At 44.6% G+C, this 26699-nt stretch overlaps 1 protein-coding gene across 4 annotated transcripts in view; it reads left to right on the forward strand.

The window, feature by feature from the left end:
• KIAA1958 (KIAA1958 ortholog) overlaps nt 1-26699 on the forward strand; it is a 79218-nt gene that overhangs the window by 601 nt on the left and 51918 nt on the right. Inside the window, exons 1-4 of one of the 4 annotated variants that reach the window (XM_026797109.2) lie at nt 1350-3029; nt 3485-3613; nt 5446-5640; nt 11027-11215. The gene's annotated coding sequence lies outside the window, so the exon portion shown is untranslated. Of the gene's footprint in view, nt 1-580; nt 614-1349; nt 3030-3484; nt 3614-5445; nt 5641-11026; nt 11216-15354; nt 15685-26699 lie in introns of those variants that run through there. The other 3 variants (XM_014271544.3, XM_074532195.1, XM_005493391.4) reach the window with 3 other exon arrangements.

Genomic DNA, 26699 nt, shown 5'->3' on the forward strand with positions numbered 1-26699 from the left:
TCTGCCCTAGGTCACCGTGCCTTGACAGGGTGGTTGGAGTAGATAATCTCCAAAAGTCGCTTTCAACTCTAAGGATTTTGTGACTCCCTGTTTATTAGATAGCCTGAAGTAGGATCCTGTGTCTGTTCACCCAGCCACACCTATCCTGTCCTTCATCCTTTCCACTAGTACCTCTCTTATTTCACAATAACTTCAAGGTCATACCTCTCCTCTGTGCCCTGCATGTATAACTTTTCCTTGTCCTCCCTCTGTTGCCCAATGAAAACTCTGACTTCCTCCCGTGCTTGCCATGCTGACCACCTTACTGTGGTTAGCAAATCTTCCACCAGGTTCCACCTTTGGCTTGTCTTTCCTCCTTCAGCTCTCACAGAGATTCTGTGCAGCACCTTGAGAAGGCTTCAGGTTTCACAGAGAGCTGATGGCAGAAGGGGAAATCACCTGGTAGATCTGAACCTGCTGGAAGAATTGTGACAGATGGTTTTACTGACTTCAACAGAAATCAAAGTGAACCCTGAGCAGATGAACTAGCCTGTGTATTAATATAATGGTGGTTGTTGGTTCCCTTCACTGCAGTTCACAGTGTTGCAGGGCTGCAGACTCCTGCATGACTGAGGTGAGAGCAGGCTAAAGGGGCCAAGGGCTGTCTGAACACTTTGTAACCTCCATAAATAACGTCTCCCATACCACCTGCTTTGCCAGGGTTGACATCCAGCACAGACAGAAGTGATGTGCTTTGGTAAGATCTTCAGGCATGCTTTTCCTTCATTCTCCCTGCAGCCACTCAGCCCAAATGACCAATGCACAGCTTGACTGCGTTGGTCATTTGGCATACCCCAGCTGTAAGCCTCATGCCTGCGGTGTTCTCCATGGAAGTGAGCCGTAGTGACTGTGTGTAGAGAGCTGCCTTTCACCTACCTTCACAGGCACCTGCAGGAGAAACACCTGGGCATCACGGTTCAGCCATCTTCCCCTTGAGTGTTTGTTTTGTTCCCTGGTTTGTTTTTTTTTTCTCTCTCCAGAATGTAATAGGGGAACTGAAGTGATGGGGCTTTTTGCTGTATCAGGAGGGTCAGTTTGGAAGGCTTTTTTAAACATGAGGGGCAGAAGGCATTTGAACAGGCACTGCAGGAGGTGGAAGGCTCGAGCGCTGAGTTTCAGCTCACCCTGCCTCACTTCAGGAGCTGAGCAGGGGAGCACGGGTTTGCCATGGGCTGAGCACCCTTGCGTCTGTGCTTGCATCCTGTGCTCTGCTCTCTACACTGCAGAAACCCCGTGGTCCTGGGGGGCAGGGGGAGGACACCCCTCTGCTCTCTCAAGTGCCCTAACCTCCGATGGTGCAGCATTCACCCGGAGCTGGCTCCTGACCCCGCAGCTACTCGCAGGAGAACGTGGAGCGCCCTTTCCTTTCAGAACGACTCCTTTAATGCCGGTGTCGGCCGTGGGCTTTTGCAAGGCTGCCGTGCCGCGCTCCCGCCCCGGCTGTGCCCGCCGTCCCTGCGCTCACGGCTCTGCCGCTGCCTCCCTGCGCCGGCTGCGCCTCCGTGCGGGGCCCCGGCGGGGCTGAGCCGGCTGCAGCCCGGGAGGGCCGGGGAAATGCGGCCGTGCGGCAGGAGGTGGCGAGCAAGGTGCTAGTGAGCACCGTCAGCTGGGCCCTGAGTGTCCTGGCGACAGTGAGGTGGTCTTTCAGGCTCACAATCGCTCTGAAAACACCGTCACGTGTGCAGAAATGTTTTGGTTTTTTTTTTTTTAGAAAAGCTTTGCTTTTGCTCTTTCAGCATTGGTTTATGTCAAGTTGAAGGGCAACTAAGAATGCTGAACTGCTTTTATAGGAGTTTCAAAATAAGGCCAGAGCAGAGGAGGCAACCTTGGAAGTGTTCCTTTCTGGTGGAAATACTCCTTGACCGGTCACGCCAGGACTGTTCTGCCAGGGACAGATGGTGTTAGTTCCTTGGGCTCCTAGTGTTGGTTATTGTGTAGAGACTCACAGAACAGATCTAAGTATTTTTGATACTGAGGATACCTAAGAGACTTTCAACAGCATATTAAGGGGTTCTTCCGCTTGATTGGCTTTGTAAATTGCTAAAGCTTTCCTTTATTGGAAAAGCTTTCCTTTAGTGTTAAATGTGCATGTTCACTGGGATAAAGTAAAATGCTGTTCAAGTTGATGTGTTTAAACAGAATTCTCTGTATTTTACGTAGAATTCTCTAGATCTTTAGGCTCTGAGTCTTGAAATGGAATTCCCTGTCCCTTCCTTTGATCCCTGATCCAGATGGAAGTTGATGGTATCATTCTCTCCTTTAACCCCTCTTTTAAATGCAAAATGATGTTATCAAGTGGGTTAAGCAGATGTTGCTCAATGTTTATGGAAAGCTTTTGTATTTTATGACTTGCCTGGCAATTGTCTGAGAAGATGACATCTTCTTGGACACTCAACCTTAAGTTCTGCACGTCCCAAACTGAACTTTGCTTGGGACTGAGTAGGGGACATCTCCCCAAATGACCAGCAGGGACCACTAGAGACCCCGAGGAGGCCTACGCAAGTGCAGCGACACTGCATAGGGTTGCACAAGTTAAGCAATTATGCAATAGGCAGGGGTAACTGTGTATTAGATAGGCAGGTTTATGTAGATTTCAGTGTGTGAATTCTCTCACATTTTAATCCTTGATTGGCTTGATCTGTGGAAAATCTCTGCTTTGCATCTCGGGCAGAATAAACAATGTCTCCTTTCTAAACCCTTTGTCCATCTTTAGAGAGTTCTGAAAGTTGGCAATAGAAGCAGTAAATGATTTACAGTTTAGAAGCCTTTGCAGAAGAATTAATTTATTGGAGGTGCTGCCCAAGCATTCAGAGAGGAGAAGAAATTAAGCAGATCCCAGCAGGAAGGAGCAGATGCGGCCAAGGCAAAGACAGAATCTGCTGCAGCCATGCCATCTGGTCCTGTTGCAGAGACGTTCCGAGTTATTCAAGGGGCAGTGACTGAGGAGTACGTGAGAAGTACTCAGGGTGTCTTTCAGTTTGAGCTCTCTGGTAAGCCCACCGTTTGTGCAGCCTTGCCTGGCAAAAGGCCCCGGTTTTCAGACAGAAACGCTTTGGAAGCTGGTCCCGAAGCAGGCGGGCTCCTGTTCAGTTCCTGTGAGGCTGGTGCTGCAGGCCCGCTGGAGCAGCCCCGGGCGCTGCTGTCCCTGTGTCCCGGCGCTGCTGCGGCCACGCTCGGGGCGCTCTCGGCGCCACGGCAGAAGCGCCAGCTGCCAGCGGCTCTGGGAGCAGAGCGCGGCCTCCGGGCCCTCCTGCCCGCGGCCCCAGCCCGCGGCGCTTGGGGCGTCACGGGGGACAGGAGGTGACTCCTTGCAGAGCCCCGCCAGCATGCGGGCAGCCACGGAGCCGCTGCAAACGCACGAGGCCGCGGGCGTCTGGCGGGGCGACAGAGAGGGAGGGCGCGGCAGCGCTCGCTGCCTTCTCACCGCGCTTCGCTCTCTGTCCAGGCGATGGTGGAGGCACTTGGTATATTGACCTGAAGACCAAGGGTGGGAGCGCTGGCTTCGGAAAGGCTCCCGTGACAGCTGACGTGGTCATGAGCATGTCGAGTGCCGACTTTGTGAAGATGTCCGCAGGTGAGGGACAAAGGCCTTTGTCGAGGGCCACAGGTACCGGGAGAGCCAGAAAAGCCGTCCCAGAAAAGCCTCTGCTGACAGGGGAGTAGAGAGGCTTCTCGCTCTGTGATCTGGGATTGGAGGAGCTTTTTGTGGCTCTGGGGAGAGTGCAGGCAAGAGCTGCTTGGATTTTTCTGCACTCCTGCATCCTGTGAACAGGAAGAGTGCAAAAAGTTACACTGCTTTTATTAACCAGGTACCGACATTTTAGCGGCCAGTGTATCTTCAGAGAGAACCAGTCAATGCATTGGGCTAGTGCTCTGCACATGTCTGAGCAGCGTCTCTTAAATGTGCCCTGCTCGTACCAGGAAGAGCTGATAGGAAAATAACCTGATTTGTTTCATCTCCCCTGAGAGATTGGAGCCATATGGTCTTTTCTTAGTTAAATCAGTCATAATCTAATAATTTCATTAAGTAACAGGATATTGCATCTGATGTAATTTGCTCCTCTTACAGAGTGTTTTCTCGTTCCAGAGAATGTATTTACTGATTAAGTAGTGTTGGACAGAAGACAATGTCAGAACTTTCATAATGTTAAAAATGCTACACTTCTTTTTAAGTGTGATTTCCACAAGTATCACTATTCAAAACAGCTCGAAACCTTTTTTAACACACCTCAAAATGGAGTCGTAAGAGAACAGATTAGTAATGAAAAAAAAAGTTATCCATTAAGTCAATAATTGTAATCAAGTCCTCAGAAATGTTTTACAGATGGATTGAAAAATAAATTCTACTTCAATTAATCTGCCTCCTCCTTTACAGCAAAGTGATTCAATATTGTAAAATATAGATAGATCCAGATATATAGAAATTCCTTTTTAGTTCAGATATTGGAAGTGTGTGGGATTTAATCACAGATTCTGGTTTAGCATTTTACCACCTGGATAAAACTAGGAAGTATATTCCAAAACAGAATTTCTAAATTCACTCAAAACCCCTACTCTAGGGATATTACTGTTTCCTGTGCACAGCCTATAATCCAGATCGTTTTAATTTTCTGATGGTTCTGTTTGTTCATTTTAGATAAGCTAAAGCTATTCATGGCTTTCATGCCAGGAAATTCTAGTATTAAAGGTGATATGATCCTAACCCTGAGTCTGGAAAAGATGCTGCTATAGTTGAATTTTGAACACTAGCAGAATACTGGTCTTTCTTATGTAACTACAATGCTATTTTAAAACACCAGTCCTCATTTTTTGCTGATGCAGCATAAGATCAATAGATTTTGTAATTGCTAAAGAAATCACAACTCAAGTTGATTATAATACCCAAGAGCAAACATGGCTTTTTAAAATAACTTTCTGTAAAGCTTCAAAAAACAATTATGTCCCAAAATTCTGGTGTTTCAAGAACAGATTTTTTAATTTTCACTTCTTTATTTTTTTCTGACTGTCCTGTGTCACTGTGAGATGCAAGCCTAAGAGACCTTTATTTCTTATCATGTTTTCTCAGATATCTAAGGAGATATGAGTTCTTATCCAATGGTTAGGGGATGCACAGCATGTTTCCTGTAAGAGCTGAAGTCAGCACTAACTTTTCCTCTCACTGGGGTCCAACACTATTTTTCTGCCCTGTACTGGTTTCACAAAGCTTGTATGAATTGACCATCCCTATCAGATGTTATTTTAAAAGGCTAATGATCTTAAGATATTGGAAAGGTCCACTGTGCACTCTTAGGACAAGACCTACTATGGATGCTATAGTAGAGGAATTATTGCAGCTGTTTGTCTTCTGCAAAGGATTTTTGCATGAGGTCAAAAGTGTTTCTTTTTACTCTATTGCTCACTTCACAGATTTGGAGGCCCATAAAAATGAAATGACTAAAAATCTTGTGACTGTTTTGCTACTGTGAGTAACTGGAGAGAAAGTTACAGGTTTTTTGGGTGATGATGAATGGAGAGAACGGCTCCAGGACGTGCATAAGAGGGACACGATCTGCAGGTTGCTGACACTGGTGAGCAGGACTGATGGCTCGTCGTACTGCAAAGGTAATGTGACCCTGGCGTGTTCAAGGGCTCTGTTTAGACGTCTTGCACCGGCTCAGCGGTTGCAGGTCTGCGCCGGGGCTGGGAGCAGGCGGTGCCAGCAGAGGGAGCAGGCAGCACACAGCCGCGGGGCTGCCTCGGACCGCCCGCCCTGCTGCCCGGCCTGCCGCAGGCTTGCTTAGGGGCTAGACTCGCCAAGGTGCGCCATGATCTTTTTCTGCTTAAAGCACGCGTCACATGTGGGATAGGGTGAGGTAAGCAGGTTTGCAGCAACTTAAAAATCTGTGTCTGTGCCTTGCATCGTCTTACCTCCCTTCCCTCATTCCTGGTATAAAGTTCTTGCTCCGTAGCAGGAATGAGGTGTAAGGTGTGTACTTCTAGATGACAGAGCACCAGTAATTGTCATATTTATTTGAACCACTGAAATAATCAGTGAGAGTAATATTTTGGGGAGAGACTTGGTTTGGAAGAGTGTTAGCCTGAATGCTTAAAATCAAATGAATGATAAAAATCAAACCCAGTGAATCTTCATATAATGTCCATGTAATCCATACAGTCTATATAATGGTGTCTTGCTTAATTAGTTCTATGCATCATTCTGTCCTAGAATAAGATGGTGCTTTGTATAGCAAAGTTAAGCTCTAATTAACTAAATATAACTAGCTCAAGCAATAATACATAGAGACAGTATCTTTTACTGGGGTGGCCTGTAGCTCTGCTTCCCACCATTTCTACTAGGGGCTGAGAATAAGACTTTGCCAGCTGTCTGGAGACAGTATCATCACACCTCTTGAGACAGGTTTACCTGCACAAAATTTTATCAGTGTGGTCCAGACTTCAACTTGAAGTTACTGTAGGGGAAAAAGAACAGAAAGAAAAGGAAGTGCCTGACAAGTATCCAGCCAAGTAATGAAGCAATGTGGCCCCCAGTAGAGTGTCCTTTCCAGAGTCAGCAAGCAGTGAAGATGAGGAAAGTGACTATAATTATTGTTGTCAGGCTTTCTCCTCTGTCAACTCTGCTCTTGGCATTAGGAGCCAGCCAAGCTACCGCTTGGTTGTTCCTGTGTATGATGCTGTCAGTGCTGACAGGATCACATTTAAGCAGTCACAGGTGGTGTGTGTCAGTCACTCCATTTGTGCATATTTATGGTTGGTAATGCTTACGGGTTATTTACATGATTATTATCTACTGTTCTATTTACTAACTCTTGCTTTTCCCCTTAATACAAACTGAAGTTACAAAACAGATAGGAAACCCAAGGGGAAGAAAGATGAGATTATTGGACTCTGAGCAATTGCTTTCTATGAGAATCTACTGAGATTTGCAAGTGGAAGGCCAAGGCAACGGCACAGGAAGGAGAAGGGGGAAATACTGACACAGCAGTTTGGGTCAAAGGCTGCAGGGCTGCAAGTGATTGCTGGGCCCTTAAGGGGCATAGAAAGCACTTGGCATTGCAAAGATGACATCACTTGTGCATGTGTGTGTGCAGCAATTGATATGTCTGCCAGTTGCTGCTCAGTGCTAAAAGACAGCTTTTGCAATGAAATTGTGATCACAAGGTGTGACTGGGAAGCCGCCTGCACATTAGAACCTAACAACCAAGGAAGCAGAAAAATGTGCACACTCTCTTGGCATGACATGGTTAAACTCAAGCTTTATGATTACCTCACTAGAAAGTGAAGCAATGAAGGAAAAGTAGGTTCTATCAAGTTTCATAAATGTGAGCAGTAATTTTGAGCTTGTTTACCTGTTCTCACTTTCTCCCAATCATAGGAGTCGCCTGGCATGAGCAACATGAAACTCTGAAAGCAGACCTTTTCATCAGTGGTTAAAATTTTAGCGGGGTGGGGGATAAGTACAATACCATTATTTTCAGTCATGATCTTTGTCACAACTTTGATTGTGAGTTTGCGTGAGATGTAGTATTGGGTGAACAAATAACAAAATCAGTGTGATGGATCTTTTTCACCAAGAAACATATTTCATACTATTTGTAATATTTTCTCCAGAAGGATGTTGTCAGCTATTTCTTTATTCATACTTTATTATTTATACTAAACAACTGAATATGATAGAGGGGAATTTTGAGATCCAGACTTTACTGTAAAAGCAATGTCTAGGTCACATCTATTCACTGAAACAGGTCTCTCAAACTTTGAAATTTACCAGGCCAAAAAGGGAGGGAAGAAAATAAAATATCATGGTTGCCTGAACCCAGAAACCTTGGGAGGAACCACTGGCTCAGTTGGGTTTTTGTGGGTTTTTTTGTTTTGGTTGTTTTTTTTTTTTTTCAGAGGAATAAATGCTTCCTGTGACAGCCAGATATCCTAAGTAAATAATGCCCCATATTCATATTTAGAAACTTTTCTGCTATTATTTTCTTCTCTTTGAAGAAAACGAGGGCCTCCCAAAGACACACATATGAGACTATGTTGTCAGCCTGTTACAGGTGGGCAATTGCAAGAAAGGCTGGAAATAGTTCCAGGATTTCCGTGATAGAGCCACAACTCAGCTCCCGCATGATTCCAGTTCTGTCATTGCAAAGATTTCCCCACTCTCCATCTTCTTGCGTTTGCACTGTGAGCTCCTTAAGGCACCCTGTAAAACAGGAGTTCAGCCCTCACAGCCTAGCATTGATGTTCCAACTGCGGGTCTGCTACAGCCTTCATATGCCATTTGCAGAGAGCCACCCCCTTTTGGGGGGACTGAGCCCAGGAACTCACAGCTAGCAATGTGGTTGGGTGAAGAGCATGATCCGGTTATGTTTTAAATCCACTCTCTGTGTGTTAAAGGTAAACATTAGGTAATAACTTGAGGCCACAGGCTGGAGACCAAAGCATCATGGTTTCTTAGACAGAAAAAGCCCAGTGTCCTTATCTTATATGGAGAAACTACACACTGTATGTTCAGACAAATCTCTCTCATATAATTAGCACACACTTGAAGTGCCAAGTCTCCTGTTTGCTTTCAAGTGGATTTCTTGTTGAGCTCTTATTACACACTTTTCCAATACTAATTATTCGGGCTTTTGTTTAAATTGCTCTTCTTTACCTGTATATTTCATCCAAGAGCTGACACTCACCTGCTGTTGCCAGAAATATATCCTGTTCCACCAAAACCCACAGGAATTTAATACAAAACAGAGTTGTACGGTCACAACTCTGAATGCACACAGACTGGATTCTCGAGGGCATTTCAAGCTTCTCGTGAAACAGTATAGAATTTCCAAAGGCACCTTGTGGACTGATCTTCATATACTTTTTCTTTTAGTGTTAACACTAATTGTTAGTTGTAGCCTAGTAACAAAACTAACAAGGGAAGGACCAGCAGAAAGTTAGTTCTACTCTGATATGCTTGGGTGTAAATGTGAAGTATCCTTGTGAGGTCTGCATTGCTTTTTTCAGCATCGTGCACATGTGAAGGAAAAGTGACTGCCTAACATGACAATCTGAGGTTCTCAGTGGAGAAAATTAACAGGTTTTCTTCTGTCAGTTTGTTAGCTGCCCCAGACAGGGTATAAAAAATTTAGGAGTAACCTAAAAGCTGGGTGTTTTTACTGGGCATTACCAGTATCTAAGCTTTCATAAGCTGTTATCTGCTTTGCATTTAATCAATCACACTCTAACTGACTTTGATCATAGCCCTGACCTGAAGTTAGGTATTTTGTTCTGCTGGTTTTTAGAGTTGATGAATAACTGCAGTCATAACAAATCCAGTGACTGTGAGTTGGGTGGTCTTTAGTACTGGTACTTACTCCCCCACGTTCCTTCAGGATCTCCAAAGGAAGATTTGTGCTATAGGCTGGGTGTTGAACCTCCAAAGGGAGTTTGACAAAGGTAGGAGTTTTCTGGTAATCAGTGATTACTGGAAAAAGACAAAACCTTTACAATGCACTGTGATAGCTGAATCCCTGCTCCTCAGGTTGTCCCACAACCTTCTACTTCAGAAACAAGCTCAGGGCACTCCTTGCCTGATCACCCCTTTTTTAATTCAGCCTGGTGTTACCTACATGACCAGAAAAATGCCTGCTCCTGCACCTGGGTAAGTCTGACCTGCCCTGGTCAGGCAGAGCAGTATTTGCAACTAGGAGTCCAGTGGAGGGATTGCCAGCAATCCAGGTGGCTGGAGCAGAAGACCACTCTCCTCAAGCTTTCCTGTTTGAATCAGGCTCCTTGAGGGCTTGTGTCCCATTAGTGTCCCAGAATGAAGAATGCCTTCCTCTCTTGGGGATTCTTGTAGTGCCCTTGTTTCTGACTGATGGAGCAGGGATGTCGGGTCAGTGTTAAAAGCAGGATTACAAGTGTTTAAATACTGCTGAGCAGGGTGCACCTAGATGCTGTGGTAAGTGACCAGCAGAGCTGAAGGACCATGGTCTACTGAAAGTGAGTTTGTTCTGAAATCTCCAAAAGTGATGAAATCATGGGCATCATGATTAGGGCATCATGTAGTGCCCCCATAAAGTAAGTTTTGGACTGGCAGGTAAGTGAAGGGCAAATTAACCAGCTCTGCCTTGAAATATTGTGCGTATTTAATTACAGATGTTCCAGGAATGCAGATATGATACTTCACAGATTTTGCTTTTAAAACCTTTCCTTATCTAAAGAGAAGCTGTGGGGTGTGAGGTGTGCTTGATCTTCCTCTTTAAGGACCACTCTTAAACAAATGGATCATGCTCTGATACTGCCTTGCCTTAGTAAATGAATTTGCTTTTCAAACATTACAGTTCCAGTGTTTTGTACAGGAAACCTAAAAAAACCCAAAAACAACAATCCCACAGACAAGCAACTTATTCACTTCCATATTTATTTGAAATTTTCAAAGGAACTTCCCAATAGCAGCATCCCAGTTTAGTGCCAGAAAGCTGGTGTCCAAAGAGGCACTTAATTGCTTTCATTCTGACCCTGCCTACACCAGTGCAGGTCTGCTACGTTGCTACTGAAAACACAGGGATACAAAGCCCTCTGCACAGTCATGAGAGAAGGATTCCTTATTTACTAACCACCAGTATCTCAGGTGTGTGTTGTAATACCCCAGCTCCACTCGTCACACCAGTTCTTTGCATTTGTCTTCCTGCAGTCATGGAGGAAACTGGCACCACCTTCTGTCACTGACCTTGAGTCCTCACAGTTGGGTGTTTGTAAGCTGCACTGCCCCACAGACCCACCTGTTGCTCTGCCTTTCAGGAGCACTGATGTCCCAGGAAGGAGCCAGCCCATTAATATTGACCTGTTTCTCACCAAGCCCTTTCACCTAGAGAAATGATTCAGTCAGGTGAATCTAGCTCATGCTTAATTCTCTGAGAGTATTCCAGTATTCCAGACTGACACACAGGCTTTTAGGATGGGAAGCTGGCTCCCCAGATTTTTGATGCTCATTTCTTTGCTATAGATGTTGAGGTAGAGGAAGCTTCAGTGAAGAACCAGCTGTCTGCCTGCATGTTGGAAGGTTGTCTGCTGCTTCCCTCACAATGTTACAGAGGAGGAAGAGGCACTGTAGGACACCACAAGGTTTGGCCGGACCCTGAGCTCTTCTAGGACTTTCTGGGACCTTACAGATACTACTCCCTCCATGTTCCAGGTAAATGATGGAGTAAAATCTTGCTTGGATCATGGCAAATGAAGTCTAGAAAGGAAGATGAATCTTTTAATTCCTACTGCTTTTTCAAGGGCTACCTTTTTCAAGAAGATAATTGTTGTGCCAGGAAATTTTTCTGACTCAAAAGTGGTTCCAGCTTAACTTTTTGTACAGCAGGAGCTAGTTTTGTTGGGCATATGTTCCTCTGAGAAACACATCTGTAAAAACTAGTTCATGATCTGTGTCTGGCTGGTTCTAACCATGATGAGCAGCCCTTGGAGCAGATGTGCTAATAGCAGTCTGTGTGGGGAACTGCTGCAAAAAAAAAGCCTGTTGTGACAGTGGCCTGATCCTGCCCTTCTTCCTGTGACAAAATCAGTTCTGATTTCAAACCTACAGCTGGTAAAACAGACCATTCTTGACCTTTCTCATTTTTCCTTCTCATCCCAACTACTCTAGTGATAGGTCCTTTGTGTACGGCCAGCTTTCTGCTAAAATCAGAAATATTTTCTGATTGCATCTGTCTTCCTCCTGGGCCAGCTTTCCTCCTGCTGTGAGGGCTGAGGGGTTTCACATGGAGTAGTGTTTCACCTTTGGGTTTCAGCTGGCAAAGCTTCTGGTGCCAGGTCAGGCTCATGACTGGTGGTGGGGGCTGAGGTAGAGTCTGTGTGGGTGCTGGCACACCCTGCTCAGTTGGGCAGGAGAGAGCAGGCATGGCCAGGGCACAGACTGCGGGGGTGTGACTCAGCTTCCTTGCTGCCTGAATCAAAGGAAGGGCAGAGCTGGGCAGCAGAAACAAACCACTCAGCAGAATCCAGCCCACCTGTCAGTCCTGAACAAAAGAGGAACCAGCCCAGACTGAGTTGGTGCCCATCTTATCTCATGGAGGACATCCCTAGGAAAAGCCAAGCTTTGCTCTGTTTCTGCTCGACCACTGTGGTGCTGGAGTGATGCTGGGGAAGCTGAGCAGTTCACAACAAAGCCATGTGGTCACTTGGTGCCTGCACATTTTCTGTGAGGTGGTATCATCTCTGCTGTGATGTTGCTGTCACTTGCCAGGAGCTTTGGGCCTCTCTTCAAGCAGTCAGGTGTTCCCAAACAGGAGGATGGTGATTCCTCTCCTTCCTGTTTGGCAACTTGTACACCCTACTTCACAGCCAGTGTTTCTCTGCAGAAGGATCAGTTCATGTGGGATCTGGGATGCTTTTGCTTTTGCCCATTGTTTTTGGTCTGCTGGTGGCACGAGTGTTAATGGGATGGCAGGCTGCCCAGGAGTACTGGAGGGGAGAGCATGAGCTTCCACTGAGCACCATAAGCCCTAGCTTTCCTGGCACTGGCATCTGGAGTGAGACAATTCACCCTTGCCACACAGCCTGCTATGGTTGATGAAGGGTCACAGCACATGGGTTAGTAAATTGTCAGAGGTCACAGAATAAAATCCATGCTAGTTCTGGGATGAGGATGTGATACATCTTCTTTCTCAGCCCACTGCATTAATGACAGTACCCTGCTGCCTTACCTGGACATGTGGACCATCTGTGAAAGGTCAGCACCTCCAGCAGGTGTCCACACCAACCAAGTCAGATGTCTGTCTGGTTGTGTTTTATTCCAAGTGATGAATAGGAGGAGAAATGGCCAGCATAACTCCTCACCACAGCAGTCTCTTGGCTTTGCAGAGGCAGAACAGTCTCTGTGTCTGTCCACCCTGCAGCAGCCAGCACAGTCCTGTTGGGTCAATAGCAGCAGCTTTCCTTTCCGGAGAAAACCTTGTTTTCTTGCTTGGGAACATCAGTGCACACAATTGCTGCCCTCCCAGTGCAATCACTAACACAGGCAGTGAGCTAAAACAAGCTCATCCAGAACTACAATTCTGTGCTGAGGTGCTGGTGACGCTGTACTAAGCTTAACTGAGCTCTTCGACAGCATATGATGTGACCTGTGGGTGCTCCTAAGAACGAAGAAGTGAAGAAGGAGAAGAAAGAGGGGGAGAAGGTGGGAGGAGGAGAGAGGCTTTGTCCTGTGGCCCCTGAAGAGCATGAGAGAAGTAGAGAAGAACAAAGAAAAAGAATGCAAAGGAGTGATCAAGACTGAAGGCCAACAGTGAGGAGCAGGCCCCTTATGTTTCCTGACTGAAGATTATGTGAACTTGATTATAGGGCTTCCAGAGATGAAGAGTGTTTGTTTGGAAGGCAGTCCTCCTCTTCAGGAATTCCTTATTGTTGTTGAAAGTGTATTGTATTATTATTGTTGAAAGTGTAACCATTTGGTCTTGAAAAGACAGCTGAGCAGGCCCATCTTAGAGGCAAACAGGGCACTGGTTTCAACCAGTACAACCCATGCAGCCTCTGACCCACAAGGAGTGTGTGATGGCGTATTTCTGAAAATCAGATCATTCCTGTCCCTGCAAGGATTTTGTGGGCACACCAGAGTCCAGGAACGTTGTGGTCTTTTTCTTAATGTTGCCAGTGCTTTGACTATGGGTCCCTATTTTAAAAGCAAGATGTGAAAGCAGGGTGTCATGTGTTTGATCGTGACGGATGGAGGCAGACTCTCTCTCTTCTCCCTGGAATAATTACTCCTTCTGTTAGGGTTCTTCATCTTTAGGAATCTACTACTGAAATCTTAAATAATTAAGTATTATAGACCTCTGCTCATTGCAGCACCATGACCATGACAACCTACTGAAAATAACACTAGCAGAAGGGATGGTAATCTTCCCTAGGCAAGGTTAATGCTCCTACCAAACTCCCCTGCCACCTCACAGACAAATCTGGAAAGAGCATTACTTTTGGCATGAATACACTTCCAGATTGCCTCCATTTTACTCTTGTGTAAGCATTGTTGCCATCGTAGCTAGTAAGCATGTGTTAGCCCATTCAAGTTTTGCAAATGTTGGCATAAGGATGATGAGGAAAGAAAACCTCTGGGCCATGAAGCAGCCGGTTTAGAAGGCTGATAGCCAGGCCTGTCTCCTTCTGGAATGATGCAGGGTAAAAAAAGTCCAACTGAGGAGATGAGCAAAGTTTGCTTTGGCATGTGCCTTGCTTACTGTGGGAGAACCAACACCCAGAGAAAATGCTGTAAGCACACAGTGAGCCCTCCTGTGATTAACTGCAAAAAAAAAAAAAAAAAAGAAAAAAAAAGCAATGTTGCTGATAGGGTCTCTAGGTGCAAGCAAATTAAGAAAGTCTTCACAACACACAAATTGCAGTTTTTATTGTCTTACACATGGGCACAGTGTGTGTGCAGATGTGTGCATGCATATGTACATAGTCCACATAAAATTAACAGGTCGTGGCAGATACGACCATAAAAAAGAGTAACAGTAAATCGCATGTTTCTCTATCTGCACAAAACAACAGAGTAGTAGCTGTTTGGACACACTCAAATTGAGTAGGTGAGGTGCTGCAAATCAGAAGACCTCCACCAGAATAATGAGAATTACATTATTTTATGTCAGCTGAGAAGGTGTTTCATCCAGGTGCAACATCCAGGTTTCACACGCATGCATCTCTCCTTGTTTTCACTCCTGCCCATGGCAATGCAGGGAATGCAGATCCTGTTGCCTGTTTCCCTGCAGAGGGGGCACAGTGACCCCCTCTCTGCTCCCCCTCAGTCCCTCAGGAGAGACAGGTGTCCCTTGGGTGTCCCTCAGGGCCCTGTGCTGTGCCCAGACTCGGGCTGTGCCACCCATGGTGCATGTGTGTGTGCGGTGTGCCAAGGCACACGGCCTGCGGTGTTGTGCAGTGCTGTGTGTGTGTGGTGTGCCATGGCACACTGCCTGCAGTGCTGTGTGTGTGCCGTGTGCGGTGTGCCATGGCACACAGCCTGTAGTTCTGTGTGTGTGCCGTGTGCGGTGTGCCATGGCACACGGCCTGCAGTGCTGCGTGGTGCTGTGTGTGTGCGGTGTGCCATGGAACAGATCCTGCGGTGCTGTGTGTGTGCGGTATATGTGAGGTGTGCCATGGCACACAGCCTGCGGTGCTGTGTGGTGCTCTGTGTGTGCAGTGTACCATGGCACGGCCTGTGGTTCTGTGTGTGTGCCGTGTGCGGTGTGCCATGGCACACGGCCTGCAGTGCTGTGTGTGTGCGATGTGCAGTGTGCCATGGAACAGAGCCTGCAGTGCTTTGCGGTGCTGTGTGTGTGCGGTGTGCCATGGCACACAGCCTGCGGTGCGCTGCCAGTCCGGACCGGTGTGCGGGTGTGCCATTGCACACTTCCTGCGGTGCGGGGAACCGGGCGCCGGTTTCCGGTGGCTGACAGGAGCCGGAGCCCGCCGCTGCCTCCTCTGGCGCGGAGTACCACACACCCCCACACACACTGCGGGGAGGAGGAGGAGGAGGAAGAGGGCGGAGGGAGCAGAGCAGCCCCCCCACCCCAACCCCGAACGATATCGCCCTCATCCCCCCATGCAATACGGGCGATATAGCACGGCTCCCCGCCCCGCGCTCCCACGGACAGGCACCTGCAGGTACGTGACCCGCCGGCCGCACCGTGCGTGTGGATGCGAGTGCGGGGGGTGCGTGTGTGTGCATCCAGCGCTGCCCGCCGCGGGGGCGGGCGATACTCCCGTGTCTGGCTCGCTCTCTGTGCGCGGCCAAGGGCTCTCTCGGAAGCTGCACCGGGCACAGGCGCAGGTCCCCCGGCCTTGTTGCGGGGCGCTGTGCCGTGGCAGGGCTCGGTGTGCCTCCCCGGGCTGCACGGGGCGTGCCGATGAAGGACAGGGGGAGGCAGGGGTGCTTGAGGGGTCGTGGTTTGTCACAACATACGGAGTGGAGTGGAGCCCCTCGCCCCTCCTGGCATCCTCCTGCAGAAAGAAAAGTGACCCTTACAGCCCCCGCCCCGCTCCCACCCGCAGCTCCCGGCAGAAACCGAGGTGGGCAGGCGCAGGGGGCTGTGGTTTGGGGCCTCAGGGGTCTGCCGGCTGCAACGAGAACGGGGCCGAGGGCCAAGTGCCTGGCGGTGAGGTTTGGTCCCAAGTGAGGTTCGAGCCTCCTGGCACGTCCCACAGGGGAGCTCCGACGGGTCCCTCTGATCCCCAGCCCAAGCAGGCAGTGGGGTGAGCACTAACTTGGCTTGCTGCCGAGACGAGGAGGGAGCAATAAGGCAAGCCAGAAAACAGAAGCAAGCTTGGAAGGGATGGTTACATGCAAAGGAAAGAGTGAAAACGATGGAGAGATATATTGAGCTTTCTGCAATTCAATTCCAGCTGTCAGACAGAGCTCCAGCCAGAGGAGTAACTATGATACATTAAAACTCACCTTCCATCTGCAGCATTAATGGTTATAAATATCTCCTGAACATAGCTGGCAGTTCAGTAGTACTAGATGTAGAGTACAGCTATTTCCATTCAAGTGAGTGAAGGTCTGTCATAGGAACAAAACAATTCACTCAGTAAAAATGACATCCTTGTATGTGGCTGGCTTTCAACATTTGAATTGTTAATCTGTGAAGTTTGCTTTTGACTGCCTTGCCATTCCCCCACTTAACCGTTCTCAAAAATACAACCTCTACCACTGGTGGTGCAATGCTAAAACTGTGATAGATGGTAAGCTTGGCTGTGAACTGGCACAAACAGTAATGTTTTTCATTTTTCTGGTGATTTGAAGAGAAGTAGGACTAAGCACTTAGTGTGCTTGGTAGCAGCAGTGAGAATTTGCATGAAACAAATGATGACATCCCTTTGCTGTGGTCTGGCTGGCAACTTTTCAGCTAAGGAACTAGGCTTCTTTTCCTTAACTTTTTTTTTCTTTGAACAGAATAACCCCAAAAGGTCTTTTTAGGTCAGGACTGACCAGTTCCTGTTTCTCTCATGGCTTCTTCAGTTCTCCTCCATATAATTCAGAGCTCAGACCAACAGGGCTGTACTCACGTGGTTGTGTAATTAACCTAATAACCTCAGCCAGCAGCACACTGGGGATGTGCGCCCGCCCCACAGCACCATGTGCATGGTTTCAGACTGTTTCTGACTGACTGGCTTTACCAGAAGCCAGGAAAAATTGCCCTGAGGGTTGAATCTATCAGTTATCTCAGGCTGATTATTCAAACGTCATTTCAGGTTTGGCTAAACTTGTTTTTTCTCACTTCTAAAGCCACACAAAACTGGAATCACATGGTTCATTCACTCACCTACTGTACTGTACTGAGCCTGGTGCTCAACCTGGCTAAATCATGCCCAGTGCCAATCTTCCCCTTTTGCCTGTGGCTTTGAGCAAAAAGCAATTTTTTAACCTTTTGCTCAAATTCATTAGCTCTTTGAAATCCTTCATAGGTAAGCTAAGAAGCAAACCCGGTAGTTTAAAAACCTTGCACCCAGAAAAGTAATGTATAAAAGAATTGGCAAAAAGATACTGTGTGGTTTAGTATTAACAGAAAGTGTTGCAGGGATGATAGGTGTTCTTATATGCAGTGTAAAACTTGTTGTGAGAGAGATACACCCTGAAGTTACTGTTTTTGCTGTTGTCACTAACTCATCTCAAGAGTGTAGCAGAATTCTTCTCTGTATTCCACTAAAATATCTAGGTGTTTAGAAAGTAACTTAAAACTTGTGGAGAAACCATAACAGCTGAAGTACTTCTCCAGCCATTGTTAGCAAGCTGGGGTTTTTTTGTAATCAAATATGCGTTGATACTGCTCCTGTACTGATGCATCTATGCACTGGTAGCTGGTATTACACCAGGAAGTTTTCTATAATTTAACTTACTGAAAGTTTCCAAAGCACACTATAATTCTGTTTCATTTACACAGTGATAATGGATTTATAGTTGCAAGTTCCTAGAGCAGCAGCAGTTTACTGCCTTAGCTGTTCACACCTGGCAGTCACCAGCTGCACCTGCCTTAAGAGGCCACTGAGCCTCACCCTCATGCCAGTTTGACTTGGCTGTCCATGGGTCCACTCACTGCAGCTCCACGGACACTTGGAGTTTCAGCAATGACATCCTTTGGTATTTCCAGTCTCCCAACCTTATGCCTTTCTGCCTTCCTTCCTTGTTAGTCAAAATGCAGACAGAAGAGCTCTGAAGGTTTTAAGTGTAATCCCAGCCTTGGCACTCATCTCCACGGTGCCACTGTGTTTCCACATCTGTGCTCTGGGAGTGATAACCCATCCGGGCAGGGCTCACAGAGGTGGTGTGAAAATTAACTGCTGTTTGTAAGGCACTTTCGCAGAAATGTGTGTGGCAATTGGTTCTCTTGAGGATTGTTGTACATCTGGTAATTCAAGTGTAACTGGCTGAACGTTGGCTCTGCTTCCAAAGGTTATTGCCGCACACCTTTTTTGCAAAGTAAAACAGGGTGAGATTAAGGTTAGTGACTTAAAAGTAGAGCAAATTTTTGTTGCCTTTTCTAGTCCCTTTCTGTGAAAAATATTTAAAAATGAGTGTTAGTTTGTATCAAATGTTTCCACCATGGATTTGCATAATAAGTTAAAGGAACTTAAAAGATATATACCTTACTCTAAATAATGAAGAGAACCAATGGAGCCCAGCTGCTTCATCTTCATTTACTTGACCTTGGTTCTGATTTGTTGATTTATGAACTTTATTTACTAGTCAGTGAATGCTCTTGCAAGACAGAAATTACAGGGTGTCAGTCCTCTCTTGTGTCTGTAGTAACGAGCAGACCTCACAGATTCCCTAATGACACTCCTGGCTGGCCACTGACCATCTGTGTTTTTCCTGAAGTAAATAAAAGATCTTGGTCATATGACTGTCCAAACTTAAGCATTCAAAAAGGAAACAAAATAGTAAGTGCCTTCAGCGTGGTGAGAATGTGTTGTAGTTTAGCCGCAGTCATACTTACACAATTAGGATGTGTTTTCTTCTGAGAATTGTACAGTGAAAAGTACCTATCTCAGATCCTGGGTTTAGTTTGATCTTTGTAGAGCCTCTGCTTTGCCTGACTGTGTTCTAAGAAATTACTCTGCATGATGTAGGGGCTATTCTCAATTACAGGTATTTTCCACATTTTCTGCACAGTAAGTTTTTATCATGGTCCTTGTATTGCTGAAGAATTCTTTCACATTTCATTCCCTTTTCTTATTTTTGTTTAGCAACAGGCAGGATCTCAAATTTTTGTTCACTTGACTGATGTTAGCTGAGAGACATCATGAGTTCTGTTGGACATTTAGACATCTTAGGATTTTAGTTCAATGAAAAGTTGCAGGAACAAAAATTTTCCTCTAAGTGCAGAATCACAGGGTTAGGTTATTGGTATTCACTGAGTGAATACTGTGACCTTCTGCAAGTTTTTATTTCTATTGTTCAAGGCAATTATTTTTCTAAAAGCAGTCATCATACCTTAAATATTTTACATATCTGTTTTACAAACAGTACCCAAGATAACTGGAAGAGGTAAGGGGAGGAAAGAGATTCCTGTCCCATTTTCTCTTCAGCTTTGTTTATTTCTTCCACTTATTTTGTCTTTTTTTTTTTTTTGTATGGTCTTCCCTATTGCTTTCCTCTGTGATCTTCAGTAAAGCGAGTGTCTTTGATCAGTGTAGACGATCAGGTATTCAAAAAGAAAAAAAACCACTCTAATATTTTTTGAAAACAGGAACATAGCCATATAGCAGTGATCAAATATACAAATGTACACCAGACTTTACCTCTCATCTAGTCCAGTGGAAGCTTTCTTGCATCACCAGTGTTGTGCTTTGAAAGCTTGATTGTTCTATCCCTTGACCTAAGAACAGCTGCATCTCCAAGAAAGAAATAGGCAAGAAAGGTCTCCAAGATACAATTATTTTCTACAGCTTTTTTTTTTTCAAAATATATTTAAAGTTGACAGCAGCTGGTTTTAGTCATTTCAAATTTCACTGTCTATTCTCATAGACAGGGTTAAGGCTGGAGAAAAGCAAAACCACTGATGATCTAGTAGGTTAGAGGTTTCAAATGAAATAAAGTGAAATTAAGTGGAGCAACTGGAGCCACACCATGAGACACGCCATGAGATGTGTGGATGGTGTGCCTGAGGATTTGGAAGGTCCTTATTGCTGCAATCAACCAGATTAGAGTGATGCTAAAGAGACCACGGTCCTGTTCTGCCCTTATGCTAGACCCAGAGTCTGTAATGTCTTTGTTCCTCCCGACACTCTTCATTTGCATATAAATTGGCTGCCACCCCCAGCCCTGTTTAAGCATGGAGGGGAGTTTGCCAGAAGCAACCAACGTGAAAAAGGACAGCGAGCTGCACTGTGAGGGACTTCAGGACATCAAAGGCTCCCGTTGGCTGCATCCAGCAGCAGTGATCTCTCTCACTCTCTTTCTGCCTCTTTCCTTCTTCTTTCTCTTCCCCTCTCCCCCCATCTCTTTCTTCCTCTTTCTCATACATTGCAAAATTTACGAATACAGCCATTTGCTAACGTTGTCCCTTCATGTCAGTAACCATTTGTAAGTCCTCCTTCAAATAAATTTGTTACTTATTAAAGGACCACAGTGTTGTTTTAATGCCGCTCTAGCCAGAGGTATTTTCGAATCTGGGTCACTTTTCTACCCCTTTGTGTTGGGCAGTCGTAAGGGATACCCAGTGAGTGGGCAGGGAGAGCAGGGCAGTAAACCTTCTTAGCTGTAAGCCAAGATAGGTTTGAGCAGTGCCAAGATAACAGCTGCCCAGGAAAGACCAGAGCTTGACTGCTACCCTGCTGCTTGAAGTTGTTATCTCACCCTTCCCTGTCTCCAATTAAAAAAAAACAGATTTTGTAGTATGGCTCCGCTGAACCCAGACATTTATTTTGCAGGTATAAATTTCCACATGGTCGAGAACTGTGGTTTACAAACCACACTTAATAGGTTCTTCAGGAGTGACCCAAAATAGCTGCTATTATATTTTATTAATATGCAAAGGTGTGTCATATATTAATAGTAATAGTATACAAATATAAAATTATGCTTATTTATAAATACATATACATATGTAAGTTCAATAATACGTATAAGTAATATAATTTTATTTTGAAATTCTCTTCTATATTATGTATCATTAAATGTAATATTGTCTATTAGCATAGTATATACACTTTATCATTAATATATCTATTTTTATTTTTATTTTTATTTTTACTTTTACTTTTATTTTTACTTTTATTGTTGCTGTTAAACATGTATGTGACAGAATGTACATGACATTCCATCGTCAGATGAGAGAGAAAAGAGAGGTCTTGCACAGCAGGTGTCTGACTTATGGGATGAGTGAGCTGTGGTTCTTCTGGAATCTGCCCTATCCAGTATTTTCCTGAACGATACTATGTAAGAAGTAACACACTTTTCTCTGTATTGCATTTGTGCAGAGCATGAGGCCAGAAAGAGACACAAAGGTATGGGAGCACAGAATCAAGTTTCAAAATCATCTCAACAGGGTGGAGATCTGGGCTGGAGATGACAGGATGTGAGGTGTAAAATGTGGTATTTTTAACAAAAATTGCTGTGCAAAGGGAAGCAGGTAACTTCGCTCCTTGCCAATGGGGCAAGATGGCCGATGGGGATGGGACATGGGACAATTTTTGGTAGGAGGGAGGTTCAGGGCTAGGCATCAAAGCTAGCTCATTAGCCAGTGTGATATGGGAATAGGTGTGCAGAGGGATATCAGAGGCATAAAGAGGAAAGCACTGTGGTAAAATGAGAGCACTTTTCAATTGGCATATCTTCAGCTTTGTCCTTGTCACAGTGCTGATATCTGATATGCTGGTGCATAACAGTGAGAAACCTCTCCTCTGTTTTGTTGAACCACACACTAGCATGGTATTTATACTTTTCCTGGGCTACAGCAGGTACTTCTGTGCAGTTGTGCATAGCAGGTTTCTAGAATGAGAGAGCTAATCTTTTCCCAAAATTAGGAAAATATTAGCTTTTGGTATGCGCTTGGTGTTGCAGTATAACTTTTCTGTTTGTCTCCTCTCCTTAAACCTGAAGTCACAGACTGTAATTTCTATACTGCTGGTATCTTTGCAGTCTAAGTACAGAGGGGAGAGGGTGTATTTATGTTACAAGTGTTCTCCTAAAGCTGTAGAGAAAACCCTCATCGCCCTGTGATAGTTTGCAAAGTCTGCTGCAACACACCATAAGGAGCCAGCATATTTTAGCTGATAGCACTCCAAATGTCATAGCTTGGAATTTGCAAAATATTGCAGGATGGAAAAAAAATTAATGAACCGTCTCAAAATGTAGAAGCTGACACTTTTTTTTTTTTTTTTTAAATCTGTGAGATTTTGATCCTTGCTGTTGAGCCAGCTTTGTACAGAAGATGCCCAGCTACTCATGCAGTGGAATGTTTTCTGTTTTCTATCATGTGGACTGCGGACTCCCCTATGGCAGTCTACAGTCATACTAGGTCATGCCAGTCTACACTCTGAGATTAAATATTTGCTCAGATTTTGTTGCAACTGAAAGCTTTTTATAGACTCTCTCTTTTTTCATGTTTAATGAGGAAAGTGAGTATTTTCTTTTCAAAATTTAAATTTCATACTGTCTTTTTTTAGCTCTGTTAGGGGGAAGAATGATGTCTAATTTCTTTTTTTTTTAACTTTCTGACCTGTAACTATAAAAAACAAGGGTGTGCTTTTAAAAACTGAGGTCTTACAGTGCCAGCATTAATTTTTTTAAACCCAGGAGGCAAACATTTATTGTGTAACCAGTTGCAATTGAAACTGTTCCGTAAAGGTGTTGGCACAGTCTCTGCCTGATATGTGTATCCTAGCAATTTTACCAGACTTGATGAGTGCTGATGACTTAATTTCAAACCACTCAAGTTGAACATTTCCAGTTCTGATTTCCAAAGGTACTATTACTACAACTATTGTAGAAAAAAAAAAAAGGTAAAAAGAAGTATTTTGTTTTGTGTTTATAATGATTTATTATTAACTATCCACTGTCAGGTGGATATTTTCTAGATTTCAAGTCGCATTTCAATGTAGATTCTCTTTACAAGATTAAAATTAATGTCTCCAAACCAAGATATGTAAAAGAACTCATGCAAATGACTTGTGTCCACAACCTCTTTCAATTAAATTCCATTTTCTGCACACAGCTTTGCTTCATAGCAGCGTACAGCTAAGAACCCCATAAATGACAAATTTTCTCTGAACTCAATATTATGAATTAAACAAGCAATTTAGTATTCCACCCATTTTGTCAGACCTGGTGTTTGTCACCAATCTAAATATCAGGCACAGTGCCAAGTGTTTGCTTAACAGGCAGTGTGATTTGATTGAAATACTGGTGACAAAGATTTTTTGGCTGGGCAGACCTGGGTCAGATATTTTGTTTTCACAAATTTGTGTTGATTTGAGGAACAGAAGTTACTTGTTGTGAGCGTGAGTGAAGAAGGCCAGAAAATTATAAATGCATTATGCATAAACACACAGAAGGTAGATTTTTTTCCCTTTGTCTCACCATAAATAGTCTAAGGGCTTATTCCTGTAAGATATTAGACATTATGGTACTATACAGCAAAATACAGGTGAGTTAACCTGTCAGATACAGAATCACTAGCCAATTAATGCTTGCAAGTTTTACTAGATAATTACGTTCTAAGCATTTTTTCCCTGTTGGTGTTTTGTTTTGTTTTTTCCTTGAATAATCTACCCTTCAGTTAGCTTTTGTCCTCTGGTTCAATAATCTATTTGGAAATAATGAGACTAATTTCAATATAGCAGTGTACAGAAGCCTTTCTTAGCAAGGCATTCATATGTATAGAATTAAAAAAGGTGGCCTGCTAGGAGAAAAAAAAATATAAATTTGGATTTACCATTTGTTTTTTTTCCACAAGAGAATACATTATACTGAGCATTGCAAATAAGTCATGTTTTGCAACAGCTCCACGATATAGTGCAGCATTACTGAAATACAGCAGAAGGTAGTTTATATGGAGGTTGGTTATTCACCCAGCTTCTTATTTGCAAGCAACATTCTGCGCTTAAATTGAGCTCCCTTCAATGTGCTGCAACTGCTTTAACATGCTGTGTTTGCTGTATGCATATTGCAGTCTCATAGAGATGGCCAAAATTTGTTTTGGTCCAGCCAGGAGTTAAAGAAAAATAGCAGCTCAGATCCACATATCAAAGATATGCATGATTAACCATTGCATTTTTGTTTGTGTTAACATTCAGTGCTTTCCTGTTGGATAGTTAACTCTGTAAAGCTAAGTGACCTCTTTCCCATCAGGCATTTTTAAAACTGTGTCACCTCTGCTGACCTCCTAAATACTGATTAAACAGTTTGGCTGTGTTTGATTAGCTTAGTTTACACACCATTTAACTCGTGCAGGAGTATTTACATGGGATAATACTGTAAAGATTGTAAAGATGGGGGAGGTATAAACCTGGAACCACTTCAGCAGGCATTATGAAAGAAAAAGGTATAAATCCATCATGTATGTGTGCATTTTAAAGTCTCAGGACTGGTCCTGTGGGATCAATTTTTTTTTCCCTGTGGAGAAGTTGCTCCTTCAGTGGAAGGCTTTGATTTGCCTTATTGCAGCAGTTCCCCTTGTGGCTCTGCCCTGATGTCGGTGCCCTGTCTGTAGCTGTGAAATCCACATGGGGCATGAGGAATATACCTTTCAACAAGGTGAGAGCAAAGACAATTGCTCTCTGTTTTACTTCATTACTGTTGATGCACTACCACTGTGCCAGTACAATGGAAAAGCAAAAAGTCTGAGTGAGCACATGTAGAAATCAGCTGTTTGGTCTCTTTCCATGTCTACCTCCACCTGTGAATTTCACTACTTGATTACATTGTGCTCTGTTGGAAGATAAATTTGCTTGTTCCTTCCAGCATAGCTGGGGTAAATTTGTAATATTAGGTTATGTCTGTCCTTTTCATCAAATGCCCTTTATTCCACAACCAATGGCCATTGGGCAGTGATCTTCATTAATGTGTTCCAAGGGAGTTGCTAGTATTTTTATTTTCTCACTTGAGCTGGGGTTTGTTTGTGTGTTTTTTGTTTGTTTACTTTCTGGAGACTGTAGGTCTTCAGAAAAAATCAGGGTGACCAGTGTACCCATCACTCTTCAGAAGGGGCTTCCCAGTAACAGAGAGGAGCATCTGCATGTGACTCTTGAGACTTCTGTGAGTCTCTTTGCTTAAAGGAAACACTGCCCTGGCCCCCACACGTGGAATTATCAAGGTTTGGGGACTGGCTTGGCAAGTCAGTAGGAAGGCTTTTGGGACATACAGGGTTGCCTTGATGGTACCACACAAATCTTTTTATATAGTTAGGGCAGTCTTTGGTAGGGCAGCCTTAATAGGGGGTGGGGGGTAATAGGTGGGAATATCATGTCTGTGCAGAAGGACCAGGGGTTTTGTGTGGAGGAGCCTAACATTTATCTGGGGTTTTTGTGGGTTGTCAGATTTAAACACTGCAGTTTGTAGGTGCAATGAGTTTCCTGTAGTCTTGCACTTTTTGTACAGGACAGGTATCCTAGGAAAAGTGTTTGTTTTCAAAAGTGGGTTGAGCAGAGGCCTGCAGTACTGGCTGGGGTAAAAGCCTCCTCACAGCCAACCAGCAACTGAGAGGGTTGGACCCAGGGCCTTGTCATGATTTCACCCCAGCCAGAAGCCAACCCTCACACAGCCACTTGCTCATTCCCCCACCAGCAGGACTGGGGAGAGAATCAGAAATGTAGAAGCTGGAAAACTGGAGCTGAAATAAAGGCAGTTTAGTAGGGAAAACAAAAGCCATGCACACAAGGAAAACAAAACAATGAATTATTTCATTACTTTCCACAGGCAGGCAGGTGTTCAGACATCTCCAAGAGAGCAGGGCCTCTTCATTTGTAACGCCTATTTGGGAAAAAAACCGTCATCACTCCAAATATTCCTCTCTTTCTCCTTCTTCCCTCCACCTTTATGTACTGGGCATGATGTCACATGGTCTGGAAATCCCTTTGGTCGGTTTGGGTCACCTGTCCCAGCTCTGTCTCCTCCCAGCCTCTCATGCACTCCCAACTTCTCACCAGTGTGGAAGTACAAACAGCAGAAAAGGCCTTGGCTCTGTGTAAGCCCTGCTGAGCAATACATTTTGCCAATGGTCACGGTCAGTACAACAGACACATACACCAACTTTAAGGAAGAAGTGTAATTTACTATAGTTCAACACAGCAAAGGATTACAAAAGGATAAGCTAAGCAACACGCTTAATCATTACTACAAAAGATTGCCTACTGTGATTAAGAAAGATACATCACTAATACTTTACCAACATCCAGATCCACACATCAGCTGGGGAGCCCTGGTCACGGTGAAGGACTGGAGGGCCACTCCTGGTAACTGTGAAGTCCTACATGGTGTGTCCATTTGTACATGAGGTTTCCATCTTTGCTGTGAGAGGGACTGGCTTTTATATTGTGGAATAAACAATCTTATGTACCTTCTAGTGTGGAAACATAAGGTTTCATCTTCCTTCTGGGTTCTACCCAAAGCCTGGCCAGGGCTCAAGGAGGAACCAAGGGAGCTGGCTTTTACCATATACCTCCAAACGAGGCCAGATGTC

The sequence above is a fragment of the Zonotrichia albicollis genome, chromosome Z (assembly GCF_047830755.1).
Source record: "Zonotrichia albicollis isolate bZonAlb1 chromosome Z, bZonAlb1.hap1, whole genome shotgun sequence".
NCBI classification, from domain to species: domain Eukaryota; kingdom Metazoa; phylum Chordata; class Aves; order Passeriformes; family Passerellidae; genus Zonotrichia; species Zonotrichia albicollis.